The sequence below is a fragment of the Strix uralensis genome, chromosome 4 (genome assembly GCF_047716275.1).
Source record: "Strix uralensis isolate ZFMK-TIS-50842 chromosome 4, bStrUra1, whole genome shotgun sequence".
NCBI classification, from domain to species: Eukaryota; Metazoa; Chordata; class Aves; order Strigiformes; family Strigidae; genus Strix; species Strix uralensis.
This window is the reverse complement of record NC_133975.1, coordinates 103337616-103354102: the sequence shown is the minus strand read 5'-3', so window position 1 is coordinate 103354102 and position 16487 is coordinate 103337616. Positions and strand designations below refer to the sequence as shown.

Below are 16487 nucleotides of genomic sequence, written 5' to 3'. Positions count from 1 at the left end.
GTGTCACTGCCTTAGAAACACAGACTAAACATGCTGAAGTCTGACAGATAGCAGCCTTTTCTAGCTGAAGCTATGGGGTTTGGGTGGGGTTTTCTATGGCAATCAAAATCTGATTTTTTACTCTAACAAAATATGGCATGTTTTAGGAGACTAGCAGGGCAGCTTGAAGTACAGGAAGGATACATACTTGCTAATACAGAAACGCCTTGGCCAGGGAATTAGCCTCCTCAGCAGGAAAAGCTGCTTCTAAATATGATCTGACACACTTGAAAACTGTAAGCAGCCTGGAGTAGCCACATGCAACAGCTCTGAAAGATGTCCTTATTTGAAAACATGCTCAATAGACCCTAGTTATTCTGTCAATAGCACTGAGCTCTGAAGTGCAGCTTTTCCTGACAAAAACTAAGTGTTGAGAAAAGTCTCTCATTAGTTTTGTCATTGCTAACTAGTTTTTTATTTCAGTTTCTTTAAGGCTTGTCTTGCAATATCAGTGTAAAAACAATCTTACACAGCCCTCAGACTTGACAACACCTGGGTCCTTTCCTTTTGGTTTGTATTCACTGTACAAGTTCTACCAGCCTCCACCAAATAAATACCTGTCAAAAATCTTATATTTACTGAAAGGGCTAAAACGCAATACAAGTCACCCGTTCAACATTATTTCTCAGCGGGCTCCGTTACAAGCATCTAAGGTTGTAGTTTGTAGTGCAAACCAGGCATTTAACCTTACTTTCCAGTTTCCTACCTAGTGAGCCTAATATTTCAGTAAGCAGGTGTGTTGTTTTCTTAACATTTTTAAATTTAATTTTAATTTTTAAATTGTTTTTCAGATATATTTGTTATATCAACTCCCTTTGCACTGAATATTCTGTCATGGCAATCTGGCAAACAAAAGACAAGCACTTATCCAGCCAATAGGGAAGCGCTGTTTTAAAACTTTTAAAACAAATGTGTTAATTTTTTTAAAAAACTAAGAAACGCACAGAACTTTTTCCTTTCTGTGGCTACCTAAACACATAAAGGTCCAGCTTCCAGCAACTAAGGTATGGATTTTTATTATTTGTTTAATTTTAAACAGTACAGTCAAGGTTTGTCTAAAAAAGGTTGGCAAGCAGATCCTCCTCTTTTGAAAGACTAGACTGTTCCCAAGTTCATTGTGTTAAGTTGCAGTCTAATTTAGGGTAGGTAACAATCATTTTTTGCCTTAAATCCCTTGAAATTTCATGGATCTTCACTACGAGCTCAGCTTTATCCAATACAACCAACAAAAAGAAAAAAGAACCAACCTCGGAAAACAAACACAAAAGCATAAACAGGAAAGTACAAAGACAGGCAGATAAAATATTATATTCTTTTTGAAGTACTATACGAGCAATAAAAAAAACTTAGCTGCTTCTTCCAGGTCTACCAAAGGTTTTCCAAAAAACTTGGGCATGTTACTTATCCCTTATGAGGGATATTTAGGAAAAGTGAGGAAAATAGTTTCTCATCTCAATTTAAACTGAAAATTAATGCCATCTAGTCAAGAAAGACTTCACCATTTCTCAGGTATTTGTACGGTCTCTAGCACTGTAAGGGTCCTATACAAACTTTGGTAGAGATATCTGAATTGGTTCATTATTTTAAAACATAGTAATAAACCTGAAGTCCAACAAGTTTTCTTTATATAAGTTTACATAAAACACTTTTTGGAGACCGTCCAGAGGAAATGCAACTTTTTTCCAATGGATTTAAAGAAGAAAAGAATAACAATTTTATAAAGGAGAGCAATTACAGGCATAACATTCAGGAATAGAAAGCTAGAAGGAGCGAGGAAGACAACACATGATAGAACTGAGCAGGAACTGAAAACAAGAATTGCAAGTCTAATGTAGTGTACAAGGAGGAGTTATGGAGGTTAGGTAGGATGGATTTTAAGACTGAAGGAGAGACAGCTACAAGCTTTTAGTCCAAATAGAAAATGCTGCAAAAATGACACAGGGGGGAAAAAAAAAAAAAAGAAAAAAAAGAATTGTTGTATATTCACATACATGCCTCCTTTATTTTATCTACACACCAATCTGGTAAAAAATTAATATTATTCTTTGAGAGCTCATGAAGCAACTTAATGTCTGCATGCTAATTCTGAAACTATGACAACATCGAGTTTACAAGACAATCAGTACGGGGCAACTCTCGAAAGAAAAAAAGCATATGCAAATAATAGATATACAGTTAGACTGAAAACAAAACTAATTATTGCAGTTGGGTACTTCCTCACCTAAAATCTAGGACTTCTTTTAGCACAACCTTAGCTAACAAAGGACATATTTTTAAGTGTGTCAGCTCCCACAAGACACTGTACCATGGGGACTGGGAAATCTACTTCATAGAGCTATTTCCTCACAGAAATCACTATCACTTGAAAGATCTCTTTGCCAAAGAAAGAGAGCACATTTCAGCTATATGCTTAGTATACTTAGTGTCTATGAGAAAGTAATTGGACTTGGTGCACCAGCAGTACTTGGGGTCAGGTCTTTCTGCACCTGCACTCAGGCTTACAGAAGCCTGACTGCTGCACAGAGAGTCCTGTGGTTCCCCTTGCACGGTGCCTTTTACTGTCTCACCCTGCAGAACAATCAGTCCTCCAGAGACATGACTACTTGCCCTAGGAGCTCTTAACAGTTCCAGAAGCCACTTAGCTGATAAAGGTAGGAAAGCATCTCTACAATTCTCAGTGCTCATCCTCCACCCTTAACTTTGAGGCTGATATTCTCCACAGGACACAATGGGCTGAAGAACACTTCACTTACATTTACAAGCTATCTCCACTTCCAGATGCCTTAGAAGACATTCATTCAGCAATTGAGAGAAAGTCCCTCCTCGCTGGCACCAGCATTGGATACTGGGCAAGAAGCAGGAAGCAACAGTGTTTTGGCCAAGGCTGCCAGGGCAAGACTGTCTCTGACACGTGCAGTGAGAATTGAGAGTTCATGCAGAGTGAAGAGCAATCCTGGCTTTAAACATCTTGTCTGAAAGCACCAGACACTGTAAACTGCACAGAGCTGATTTTCTTAACCTTGGAGGGATGAAAAGCTGAGTCAGCCTTGCTGGGATTCAAAGCACCCGAGTCTAGATATTTGAAACCTATAGTTTAACCACAGAACAGGAAGGGAAGAGCCATCTGGATTGGTTTTTTTCCTTTAGTCCCCAACCTTTTCCTTATGAAGCAAAGCTTTTCTGAAGGCATTTTAAAAATAAGAAACCTTTTGCTTCAGGAAAGCACATTTTGATACTCTTAGAGAGTGATTTTGGTGATGAACCTTCTGACGTTATATGTATTCTTCCCTGAAGTAGCTGAATTTGGACACTTCATCTGGAGGCTAGATAGATGTATATATATATATATACACACACGTATATATAGATGTGTCATGACTATTCATGTAGTTAAAACTATTACGGCCATACCAAACCAGTTAAGGCATTTATATTATGCATTTTTACATTTGATTTGATGAATGTGAAGTGGAGTTAGGTGCTTTTATTTTTAAATCAATGGAAAATATTAGATACAAAACTGAATACGAGAAAGAAAATAGTCCACAGGCCTTTGTATGAGAGAAGTGATTAAACAGCATACGAGCCATCTCAGCAAACAAGGGACAGGGAACCTTTAAGCACGACAAAATAGAAAACGTCTATCGCAAAAACTTATTAGGGTTGGGAACATAGCTGAGGTCTCTCTTTCCCTATGCCAAAGCCTGCAGAAGTCGAGAAGCCCAGGACGGCAGCCGCCTCTTCAGGAGAGTTCTGGATCATGATAGTGATGTCAGATACGGTTGCCCATGCGTTGCCGCTTCCATCCACTGTACGTCCTGCTCCCTCACTGCATAGAGCAGCAATCTAGACCCTTCCTGGCTCTTCACCCAGCTCAGCTTTTCCTTTTGCTCCTTCTCTTCCTGTGGCAGGTAAGACCTGGCCCAGCCCAGGTGACTCATGATAGGGTTAACATATACAACTTTTCTTCTTTTCTGCAGCTAGAATCTGCTTTAATGAGTGGCTGTTTTCATCAAAAGGGCAAAGCAAAAGTCACCTTTTCCCCCTCCAGTCTACAGAAATGTTAGTTATGTTCAGACATAAATTAGTTGCAAGATGATTCCTTGAAGTCATCTTTGCATTCATGTATCATTAATTTTATCCCAGTAATTCCAGTATAATGTCTCATTACAGAACATACAGACACTTCATAGGCCGTACTTACAATACAAAAAATAAATATACTATTTCAACATACAAACATGATGTCTTTTAATACATAAAAATCTTTTTTTTTTTTAAATACAATTCTGGAACTTCAGACATTCTGGCTAACTCTACCTCTCCCTGAAGCCAGTAGCACTCAGCACAGGCCAGAAAAAAAAATGTCAAGGCCAGAATTTTGTCAATATTTCTTTCATCACACAGCAGTGATTTTTACAGAAGGGTGCAAGTAGATTAAGACATGGCATGGGATTTTTTAAAAAATTTTTAATTTCTCAATTATTTTGAAGGAAATATTTCACCAGCATTTTGGAAATGCCACCAGTTCTAATCAACACCTGAGCACTTCTGATAAAAAAAAAAGACTCCTTTGACTTGACTTTCTGAGGAGGAATTCCTGGATGGAGACCCCTTACAGACCTGCTGGAAGGTGGGAGGGATGGGACACTCACCCACCATTGTTCTACTGCAACATGACCTACAGAAGATAACGTCTAGAGCACAGTGTTCCCTCAACTCCTCTTTAGAGAAGAAAGCAAGCTTCTTTCCATTAAGGACATGCTCTGATCTCCTCTAAGCAGGCGTTGCATTGTATGCTGGCAAAAAAATCCACAAAGTGTTAAAATTGTACCATTTTCTATTGCTGGAGTCAGGTTTTGTCATCAACTCCTACAGCTGTTTTGGGAGGCACCAAGCTTCTTTTTCTCTCTGCATTCAGTGCTAAGCTGTATAGAAACTATACAACTGATGATGTAATAAAATTCTATAAAGCAAAGATTAAACAGTAACATCCTTTCAGTTCACCTGTATATGCCCATCTCCAACTACACGTCAACATGAAACTGCATATATAGAAGAACTCTATCTAGCCTCCAGATTAAGTGTCCAAATTCAGCTACTTCAGGGAAGAATACATGTATTTACAAAACGTATTGCCTTCAGTAATGATGAGTAAAAACAGCTGTGGAACAGAACTGAAAGCAACACAGTTTTCCTGCTGTTGAATGCCGTCTCATGCATAATTGTACCAATTATAAATCTGCCCCAACAGCAAGCAAAACTGTATTACATCTATAGTGTTCTACCTTTGGTCATGCTGTGACTCAGGCAATCAGGCTTGCTCTTCATAGTAAGACCCTCTTCATCACTTCCATACTCTTCCACATCCTCATATACAGACCTGAATGAAACACTTGGGCCCATAAAGAAATGGACAGGAATTATGCTACAATCAAGGCATTCAGCTGGAATCAGAATTAGCCGAGATGTTCACCAAGAAACAAGTAGTGTCATCACAGCTCCATTATTAGCAAGTGTTTCCCAGGGCAAACAATGCTGTGAGAAGTGTATGGAATAGAGAGTAACAGGAACTTTAAAAAAAAAATAATGTTTCAAAACCAACATGATTTGTATTCTCATTATTAGGAAAAAAAAAAAACAGACTGCACTGGGGGCTTCATAGCAAGGGCATCTCTCCATTAATACAGTCAAAAGTTGTTCTTTCCCCCCCCCCAGTGTGTTTGCCCTCGTTTTTAACTTTAGGCTGAGAAATGCTGGTGATAATCAGGTCACATGCAAAATCTAACAAAACACATCATTATTAATAAAGGCATATTTCATCAAACTGTTCTTTGATGGTCCCTAAAGTTGCAAGTTAAATGCATTGCTCACCAGCTTTCTTCACATCGCCAATTCTAACACTAGCCAGACGTCAGCTGTCCCGCCCTCCCTCCTGTCCTCCTGCTAACTCATACCTTCCGAGTTTGCCTCATGAGAGCACAGCAAGCGCAGGAGACCACTACTTTCATACTGTAAAATGCATCACAAATAAATAAAGCAACATCATTCTAATGTTCATTTACAGTCATCTGCTTTGTGTTTTGCAGTAGGAAAAAAAAAATAAATGCACCCAGATAATGCTGAAAAAAGCATATATGATGCAGTACAGACTGTCTAATTAAGATATAGGAGCTCTATTCCAGCTTGTGCCAGACAAGACCATCACACCCATCCCTATGAAGAGCAGTCAGATCTCATTATAATTACTACTCCATACTTTATCAAGGGACCAAAAACCACAATAAATATAGACATGACTACAAGATTAGTGGTCACTGTTTTTTCTTGCTGCACTTTTGAAATATAAACTACACAGGGAGAACAGAGCCAGAGACCACTCCCTAAATCCTAGTGGACATATTGATCAATTAAAATGACATGTGTCTGGTCTTTTCTTTCATTCTAATAGCAAGCAGCTGAAAGACTGAATCTTTTAAACATGTGAAATCAAACAATTAATGTTGTTGTATACCACCCAGCAAGATTAAATTGAAGTTAAGCAAAATTAACCTGGCCTCCAGAAGCAAGACCTTAATACAAAATAAACAAATATTGGACATTGTAAAGATTTGCTAAATATTACCAACATGATTTTAACCAGCTTGCTAAATATAAAAGTTATATATTTTCTTCCCACGATAGAGGTGAAAGCTTTTATAATTATTCCTATTATTATTTTATTCACAGAAAACACCCTCAGAATGCCTGAATCTTGGCTACACCTTTTACTGCAGTTGCAGCAGGGAAAAAAAAAAAAAAAAAAAAAAGGTTGTTTTCCTTCCAGTAAAAGATAGATCTTAAATTCACTGAATTCATGTTACTATTTAAAAAATAGATTGAAAGTGAAACAGTAGAAAACCTAAAGGCTACTGTACTTTCAAAATATCTAGTTATTGTTTGACAATTATTTAAATGTTTTGCTTTTTAAAGAACACCAACAGAAATAGGACAGTACTGAACCATGTTTAAAATCAATACTGTTCCAGTTGCTTGTTCAGCACTGGTTCACAGAGTATTTTCTGTACTGTCATGTTATGGAAGGCCAGTGAAAGTAAATAGGTGATATTCACACTATTGAAATAAAATAGATTAAAAGAAGAGCTACACGTAATAGGAATGCTTAAATAAAGACACAGGGAAAGGAACAAGCTATGTTTATGGCGTTAAAATTGAAAACAGCTATTCTTTCCATTTAAGCAAATCGGACTGTAGCAACTTTAATTGGATTGTGAAAATTAAATATATTCTCTTCAAATCTTCAGGGTATTATCACAAATGCAAAGACAAGTCTAAACATTCAGACTGAATGCATTTTCTGTAGGCCTTTGTCTTAGCCTGTCTGCCTGAAAAATAATATTTAGGCATGCAGCATCTTCAAAATGATTTTCACAAGGCAAAACCCACACATTCTTATATTAGGAAAACCTCATAAAACAGGAAAAAACAATGGTGCAATTAAGAACAGCACAATATTTTGCACTTACCATGTCCTGTTCAAATCATCCTCTTTTGATGTTTACAGCACATCTGTAAGATGCAATACTAGGAGGTGCCTTGTGTGACCTGCTGCATGATGCTGTGACATCAGTTCAGATGATGCAGCTCATTATGGGAAAGACTGCTGTTGCCATGGCAACCGAGATGTGATACGAATCCTTACTGCATTTCCAGGGGAGCCCGAGACAATACGGAAGACCTTTAAAGAAACAGACAAAATGCAAACAGGCTTTTAAAGTACTGTGCCATAGATTTTAGAGCCGATGTTCAAGTACATGCCTCGTATTAAGGAATATTTTAGACAAATTATTCCTCAATGGTGGTACAGAATTGAGATGTATGAGCTATAAATTATTTTTATATTGAAAAGTTAATATTGTGTATCAATTTAAGAACAAATTTTGTAAGTCAAATTTGTTTATCATGTAAGGGAACCTTACTTAAAAAAACAGTCAGTAGTATGATTTTAACACTAGGTCTGTAATGACAATAGTTATCGAACAGTATTTTAAGAAATACATATTTTCACCCTGCCCCACCCTGCTCCTACATCCAATCTGTCATTTACAAGAAAAACCTTGTTGCTAGGGAAAAGCTCTTACTTCAAAATGAGCAGATCACACACTGTTGAATGAATGACAACGAGTTTAAAAAAAAAAAAAAAAAATCAAGGCTTTTTATTCACAAGAGGGTAAAGAAGTTTCTAGCCAACCAAGTAAAAATCTCCTTATCATTTTTCAACTGTAGGGTGACCTGCACTACCATCTGCATGCTGAGTAGCCTGGCTTTCATCTGCCCATCAGGCAGGCAGATGAGTGAGGACTTTGAAAGCTGTGGGCAAGCTGTATGCCTAGTGGGCCACGCTGCTGCTAGCCTCCAGCTTCCAGGTGGAGCGGGAAGGCCAGCAAAGGGGAGAGCCCCTCTGCATAACCTACCTGAGGGGCTGGGATGGGAGGCTGAGCCTGTAGACGTTACCTTTGACACCGGGAACCTGCTCACATCCTTTGTTCACAGTAGTGATGAGAGAAGCAAAGGCTACATGAACAAGTACTAAAAGGAGCTGTCTGGAAATTAAAATTCACAATCAAAGAAGAAGCAGCACATTTTTGGCACTTGCCACTTCTATTTGGATGAGAAAAGTTTCTGGCAAAAACTGCTTTCTGTAGCCATGAAAATCCCTTTCTACATGGTAGGAAAAAAAAGTACAAAAAAGGCTGGACCCTATATGCTTGATATGCTGAAGCCCAGAGTAAAACAAAGACGCAACTTGAACTAAGAAGCCTCAATGCCCTGAAGATGTCCAATAAATATGGGTGCCACTGTCTGAAGCCCTTCATTCTATTAAACTTCAGTCTGTGAGTAAAAATTTTGATCTTTGATTTCAAAGGAAACCATAGGAAATAATTATACCCTCTTACCCATCACCCACCTTTGAAAGAAAAGAAAAAAGTGACAGTCATACCTTTTGATTAATGGATTAAATACAAAGCCTCTCTATAAATCTATGAAATGTCATAGCCTTTCTAATCAGTGCTGTCTTGATGCTGTATGTTCTCATTTTTGACAGTTTCTCTCTTCTAATGTTAATCCTATATCATTCCAAACAACACAATAAAGCTCTCAAACTGACTCAATATCAAATCCAGTCTAGTGACCCATAATAGTGTTACTCACAATAGAGCTATAGCTCTACATTTTTGAACATTTAAACATGTCTTAGGTCTCCAAGATATAATTCACAATTTAGAGAGGACAACACCATTGAAACACAATTTGGGTTGGACTGACATGAAAGCTAAGGAATGTCACTGCAATTTAGCAAAGTTTACAGTATGCTGAACACCGTGCTGTTCAAATAACATCAGTTTCTGAAAGTTTTCATTAATCACTTCTCTTTTGCTAATTACTATTTGATATAATTTTTACTACCTTTACCGCTATGGAAATCGAACGGAGGCAGTGAGCTTTTGTTTATCTTGGGAAAATTATGAGATTCAGGATCATCATTAGGGCAAGCCAGGAGTCATAATCTAGTTGATACAAGGGCTCTGCCTCATGCCCGTCAGCATGGCCTTTGTTTCTGAACACTGGGGAAGTGCAACTGGCAGGGTGGGCACAAGGGGGAACCACACCCTGGGCTAGCCCCACCACAGTGGGGTAGCCATCCCACTCCAGGCTCATGCTCCAGACCTTCAGAATGCATCTGGCTGCATGTGACCTCCATGTAAGCTCCTCTTGCAGGGGTGAAGTAGAAGCATGGCTAACATGGACACAGAGGAGTATGGGCAGGGGAGGGAGGTCAGGCAGGAGCAGGGAAAATATCAGACTATTTTTACAAAGACTTCTGCCTATTTACTGTTAGCTACAGACCGTATGTGTCTGTCTATTTGCATATGCAAGTGATAATAAGTAAATGGAGATAAAATTATAGTGATTTTCCTGACTTTTGAGTGTTTGGTATTTTTAAAATATCAGTCTGTTGTTTATTTTTCAAAAAAAAAAATGTTTATCGTGAGCAGGGCACATGTCAGATTGCATGCAAGGCATCTACACATGGAAAGTCCCAGGCAGAGTGTAAACTAAGGTGTTATGAATGGTACTACGGTGACTTTACATGGAGGACTGCAAGCACTAGATGCTAAAAGGAATTTCTACTTTATGAATACAAAAGGTAGCACTCACAGGCTTTGCAATCTCCTAATTAAAACTGCAGATCTAGAGAAAGAGAGCTGGGCCTAACTGCTCCAGATGTTTTTTTTTTTTTTTAAGAAAAAAAAAAAAGTGAAGCCTTTGTTTTAAGACAACTGCAGTTATTCACCCAACCCAGGACTAACATAGCTTTTAAATCTAAGCTTTAAAAGTGCTTTCCATTCATATTCCTTCCAGTTCAGTGGAACAGGAGGTGAAGAGAAAGACAGAGCCAAACACATCCAATCACCACACGAACACCTTGATCATTTTGAAATATCACCAGTAGGTTTCCAAGCCAAAAGCACAGGGCTTTGTCCTTACCTTTTTCCTATCAAAATAGAAATATTTTATCCTACTTTCAATTGTAACAAGGCAGGTCAATGCTGGGCATAAATTTCTTGTTCTGAATTCTTATTTTAAACACAGTCTTCCTCTCCAACACAAGCTGTAGTGTCTTTCCATTTCCCCACATTGGGATCCCCCTAATTCTTTTGAAGGGAAAAAGTTTTATTGGTGTTCATCTGAAAGGAAGAAGTGTTTCATCCACCTACTGCCACTGTATTCCCTTATGATAAGTTTATGTGGGTAACTAACATTTGCACAACCCACGGAGGTTTTCAGTGATCAAGCCTTTGCCATATAAGTAGGCACTGCCTTAACTTTAAAAAGTTCTATTTCCCCTCAGTAAGACCAGTAAAAAGCCAGGCACTAACCTTGACATGATTTACTTTCCATTTAATTATGTTCAAGAAAATGAGTTAAGAGCAAACTCACAAGCACAGCTAAACAAAGTAAAATGCCATTTCAGACCTTTTCTGCACAAAATCCAGATGTTTCCTTTTGTGTTGCCCCCTCCAAATGAAGGAAAGCAGTTGCTTTCCAGTTGCCAGCTACTAGCCAAGAGAGAAAGGGGGAAGAACATGGAAGGACCAAAGGAAATGAGAATCACATATTCTGAATTATCTATCTGATAAGCCATAAGCAGGCTTTAAATCAAAAATAAAACGCATAAAAAGCAAAATCATAATTACTGAATGCTGATGAACAACAGATCAGCAATGTGTAACAACCCTCAACAAAGGAAGCAATGATTCTCATTCAAGATTCTGCAATCCCGTGCAAGAACCCATCTCTCAGATTTTGCATGGAGTGCCTTAACTAAACAGTTATATATCAGGGTTTCCCTTCCACTGTTGGCTCTGTCAGAAAGAAAGGCTAGGTCATACACATTGATAATAACTCTATCCATTTTCTCTAAAAGGAAGGGAATATGAATCGAGGTCTTATTGAATCCATTGACTGAACGCTGCATTGCAAAGGTCAGAGATATACATCGTCTGCCTTGACTAAACTCATTAAACATCTATGTCCACCTGGAATGTAGGTAGGGGATATTTTCCACCCTGTCATCAAGGTCATCTGAGCCTCTGTTCCTACATTAAGAGATACTGGGTGTGGGAACTGCTGCCTGGTGCAAAGTTGCATCCTTCTATGAAGTAGGAAAAGCAGCAGTGCTCCCACAACTACACAACTCAAACACACTGGCCACAACCATACACCAGTTTCTCTGAAGTTTGGAGCCCCATGTTCATACTAAGTAATTACGTAGAGAAGTCCCTGTTTACATGATGAACACATTCACACTTGTTATTACAGCCTGAAGGGGAACCGAGTCACCAGTTTCCTATCTCCACGTGGGTCTCAAGAGGCACCATGAGATTAAAAGACTGAAAACTCAGTTTCCCTAAGTGGGACTGCCTTGCTTCATCTTTTTGAAGATTAATAAGTTTTTTATCTGATGGTGCATTTGTTTCTTATTTCCCTATAACATGAATGCATCTAGTGCAAACATCCAATACTCAGTCTATTCAGAAATAGCCTCACAAATTATAAAAAAAAAGCCAAGAGCATATAATAAACAAAGATAGCAGTAACTCTACAACCTGAAAAATTTCAGTCACCCCTTTTCTACATCCATATGGTAGAATAAAATCTTTCCATTCCAGCATAAACCTTATTTAGTTATGACTCCATGTATTGTGTCAGAAAGCAAAGCAGCATCCTCATTCCCAACACACTGAAAGATTACAGCAGGGACATGAGTAATGGGACACTTCTGCCAGCCACTAATGAGCTCAGGTCTTCAGATGGAGAAACACATAAACTCCAGGTGTTTTGGTCTAGCTCTAAACCAAATGCTACATTGTTCGAACACTCCAGGGCATAAAATATTGTGATATTAGTGGATTTGTTTTCCTTTGGTCTCATGCTTTCAACCACCCAAGTAGTATATTATTAACACAATAAGAAAATGCACTAGAAGGTCTTCAGCTCATTAAAATAATATTTATATGAAAAAATAAGTAAAATTACCTTGATATTTTTCTCCTTATATTTTTAAATACAACCTATCTGCAATATAAAGACCAGGCACTTCCAGTAATAAAGCTGAAGTTTTCCCAAATCAAGGTGTAAATCTTGCCTCTGAACTTTTCTGCCTACTCCATCATTTACAATAATAGATAGCACCAGAAGTCACAGTCCTGGTTTTGCCTGTTGTAGCCATATCTGTTGACTAATATACCTCATTTTGTGCACCTTTCCATATTTTCTGAAGTCATTTCCCATGTTTGCTCTCCACTTACACTGGTCTGATTCAAGGTTACAACCTGATCACTTCATGTCTTGAAAACTGCAAAATCCTCCTCTCCAACCACCAAAGATCAATTTCATCTCTTTCCTTTCAGGGTATTACCAATAAGTTCATTTTTCTGGCTTATCTTACAGTGAGCTTTAAATCCCTGAGCATTAAATCCTATATAATTCTTTTCTACTTTCACTTCAAACATTCTGGAAAACTCTGCATAGTTTCATCTTCCTGCTCCTCCAGAACTGACTACAGTTTTCTCTGCCAGTAACTTTCCAGCCTGTTCCTCTTACAAGTGCTTCCTTTTCCACTCCCTCCTGCCAACAAGAAAAATCCCTATTCAAAAAATCAAGCCAGTAATAATTTTCATCTTCATTAAAATTCTGCTAACATTGTTTTGCACAGCTCTAACCCTATTTGTAAACAAATAGGAAAACAACAAGCTGACTACCATTACCGATTGACTGGTATACGATATACTTGGCCAATGTGTTCTAAAACATCCTATTTTCCTTCTTCCACCTCAGCCCCCTCCAGTCAATCTGTGATGCGCCTCCCCACTTGTTTCACACATTCACTATGTATTGCATTTTAGGAACACCAGATTAATGGCATAAATATAGTACACACAAGAGACTGAAAAATCCATGAGAACAGCTGAATAATCATCTTGTCTTCATGCTGCTGGATTTACAGCTATTTGCTCTGAAACTGGCTAGTTTAAAGTTAGTTCAGGCATTCCATTATTAGGCTAAACTTTTAGTTTGGTTTAAAGATAAGTCACCTACTGTATGTATATCCACAGAGGCATGGGGAACACAGCATCATTCCCCATACGAGTTAAAGCAGGGATCTATTTTTAGAATCCAAAGGCAACAGTTATTTGACAAAAAAAAAAAATTCTTCTCTTAATAGTGCCAATGCTTTTAAAAGTATTTATTTACAACAAGGCAGCTTTAATCTTTCATATTTTCTTTTATAAACATAGTTCAGCTTTCAGTGGAGTCCAAGTTAGTTTTTAAACACAGTAGAATAGCAAAAAGTCTAGCTACTAGTGTAATGGAATACAGAGGTATGGGTAAAAAAAAAAAAAATTAAGAACACAGCAAGGAATATCAGATAACTTCTGGTGATCATAAGTTGCTGCAAGGTACTAAAACTGACTATATAGCAGAAGTAATTATCACAGTCAGAAAACAACTAATTATATTTTTAAGTAAATGTTATATACCATTTTGATAGCCCTGAAGAAAGACAACTTTAGAGAATAAAATGCAGAATAGGTCCATCAGCACATTACAAGCCCTACTTGGCATATTACCACCTCATATTAACTAGTTTGTGTAGCAGCCACTTTTATAAGCAGAATAAAAAATTTCACATTCCAGTCATTGACCCATTTGCTGAAATGACCCAGATGCTGGGAAACAGTAACTCTTTATTTTTTACACGAGGAGGCAAACCATTATCTTAAAAAAAATAAAATAAAATGCTGTAGCTGCTTATTTTTTCTCACTTTGGCTGTTGGTATCAAACAACCACCAATGCCCTTCACTAACAAGCAAATAGGATGCAAGCTAGATACCTATACCTGGAGTAGAGCTGTACATACTATCCTCAAGACAGCTCTTTAGGAGGTCTGTGCAAGGCCTTACTATCAGTGTACATACACACTGTAGAAACGACCACACCAAACTTCACAAGTTTACTCATTATGTTCTATAAACAATAACTGCTTACATTTACTATCCATAGACAAATACACTTCGTTATGTTATTATTATGGCTAAAATATCTTGTTACCAACTTGCTTATTCAGAACCCCTACCACGTGGGCATGCATGTATATCTTTATTTCATATATTGAAAATATAGTTACTATTTATTGTTTCTATTGCTTTTAAATTAAATTTTATACTACAAATATCCTCACATCAGAATGGGCTTTAACTATCTTACAGGCCTTGGGAAAATATCCTTTGCTGATCAGAGTTGAGGTACTACTAACTGTCTCTCTATGTTCAAGAGGTGGATCTGGCTACAGTCTATACAAATGCTTTGGGCTCTAGAGACAATAAAAACAGTTGACCAAGTATAACATTACCACCCAGACAGAAGCACTGCATAGATGTAATGTCCCAGCAAATTCTGGCCTGCTACAGATAGCACTGCTCTGAAAATGAGTTCTCTAGATGGAAATGGCACGCTTGAGCCCCAGGCCCACCCCTCCTTTGCCTGCTTACACTAACTCAGTGTCCATATCAAAAAAAACCCAGGACAGAAACACCCTTTCCCACCAGCAGAAAAAGCAAAATTATCAACAACTATCCCCCATCCCTTAGAACACCAAAGACAAAGGTCCCTTACTGACCTGTCACCACAGGCACACTGAAATGGCTGAAACCTGGGCTCATCAGGGCCTATTGATTCCACCTGTAGGATCATCCTGACCCCATCCTTCCCCTCAGCTTCCACCCCTTATGAAGGTGTTCCCAGCCCAGCAGGTGCTAAATCTGGTCATCAAGAGAGTACTGGGGGAAAAAATGCTTTTTTGCAGCTCTGGCAATTTCATCAAGGCCCCAGTATCTGAAGTTTGACCCTGGAGTACAGGTTGAGTAGATTTCCTGCTAGAGAGCGGCCACCGTTGCTTGCACCGGATGGGTTTGGTGACCTACAGGCAATGCTCTGGCTGGGCTTTACCCATGTTTTACCAGAATTTCCTTCAAAGTGGTGAAGTTGTTGGGAGTTTGAGAAGAAAAGGCCAAAGCTGTGCAAGGGCACAGAGACTGAACAGCCCTCTGATTTTTAAACACATTTTCTTTAAAGAGTTAGGCATGCTCACAGGACAATGCAAAACAACTTATGTCAAGCCTCAGCTGCAGAGCAGATTTATCTGCCCTTTCATATGGCCAGCTGGACAATTAATATGTATGCAAAACAAACTGAGGGATTGAAATTTGAGTCAAACTGGATTGAAATCTGAAAATTTGGCGCAACGTGCCTGCTGCCACTCAGGGAAGACTCCTCTACCCAGGGCCAGGCGTGCTGGCAATGTTCAGCAGTGACATTCAATCCTGCCCCGGCACTGTGGTCCCCTGAGACAACCAGGGCCAAAACACTGAGACACAACATTGTCCCTGTGACACATTGAATGCAATGGTACCCCCAGACCCAGAAAAGAGGCCAAGGCCATGTCAAGCGACCTAGGTGCTTTTCAAAAGAGAAACTAGATCCAGATTGGTCGATCCTCATGCACATACTTAAATTAGCTTTCTGGTTCAAAGCAGAAGCATGTTTTTAAAGCAACTCTCCCAATCATCCACATTTATTGTACTTGCATTCAAATCACTGAGCAGTCTCCAAGGACATGAAGTGCATTCCTTTCTCACAAAGCTAAACCGAAAGATGAACTCCATGAGTCCACTCAATGCACTCCAACTGCTAAGAAGTATTTTATCCTGGGAACTAGACATGGTCTAGTCTGCAGTGAAACCTCCTGCAGTGCTTCCAGTGTAGATGTTAGGCCGCCGGCGCCAGCTGTTTTGCTCCACAGCTCTGCTCTCGCTGAGAG

The 16487-nt window shown here is 38.7% G+C and overlaps 1 protein-coding gene across 1 annotated transcript in view; it reads right to left on the bottom strand.

Moving 5' to 3' along the window:
* The window catches only part of AKAP6 (A-kinase anchoring protein 6), a 294713-nt gene extending 287055 nt beyond the window's left edge, over nt 1–7658 (bottom strand). Inside the window, exon 1 of the mRNA XM_074868266.1 lies at nt 7566–7658. The gene's annotated coding sequence lies outside the window, so the exon portion shown is untranslated. The remainder of the gene's footprint in view (nt 1–7565) is intronic.
* Nucleotides 7659–16487: the final 8829 nt, after the last annotated feature.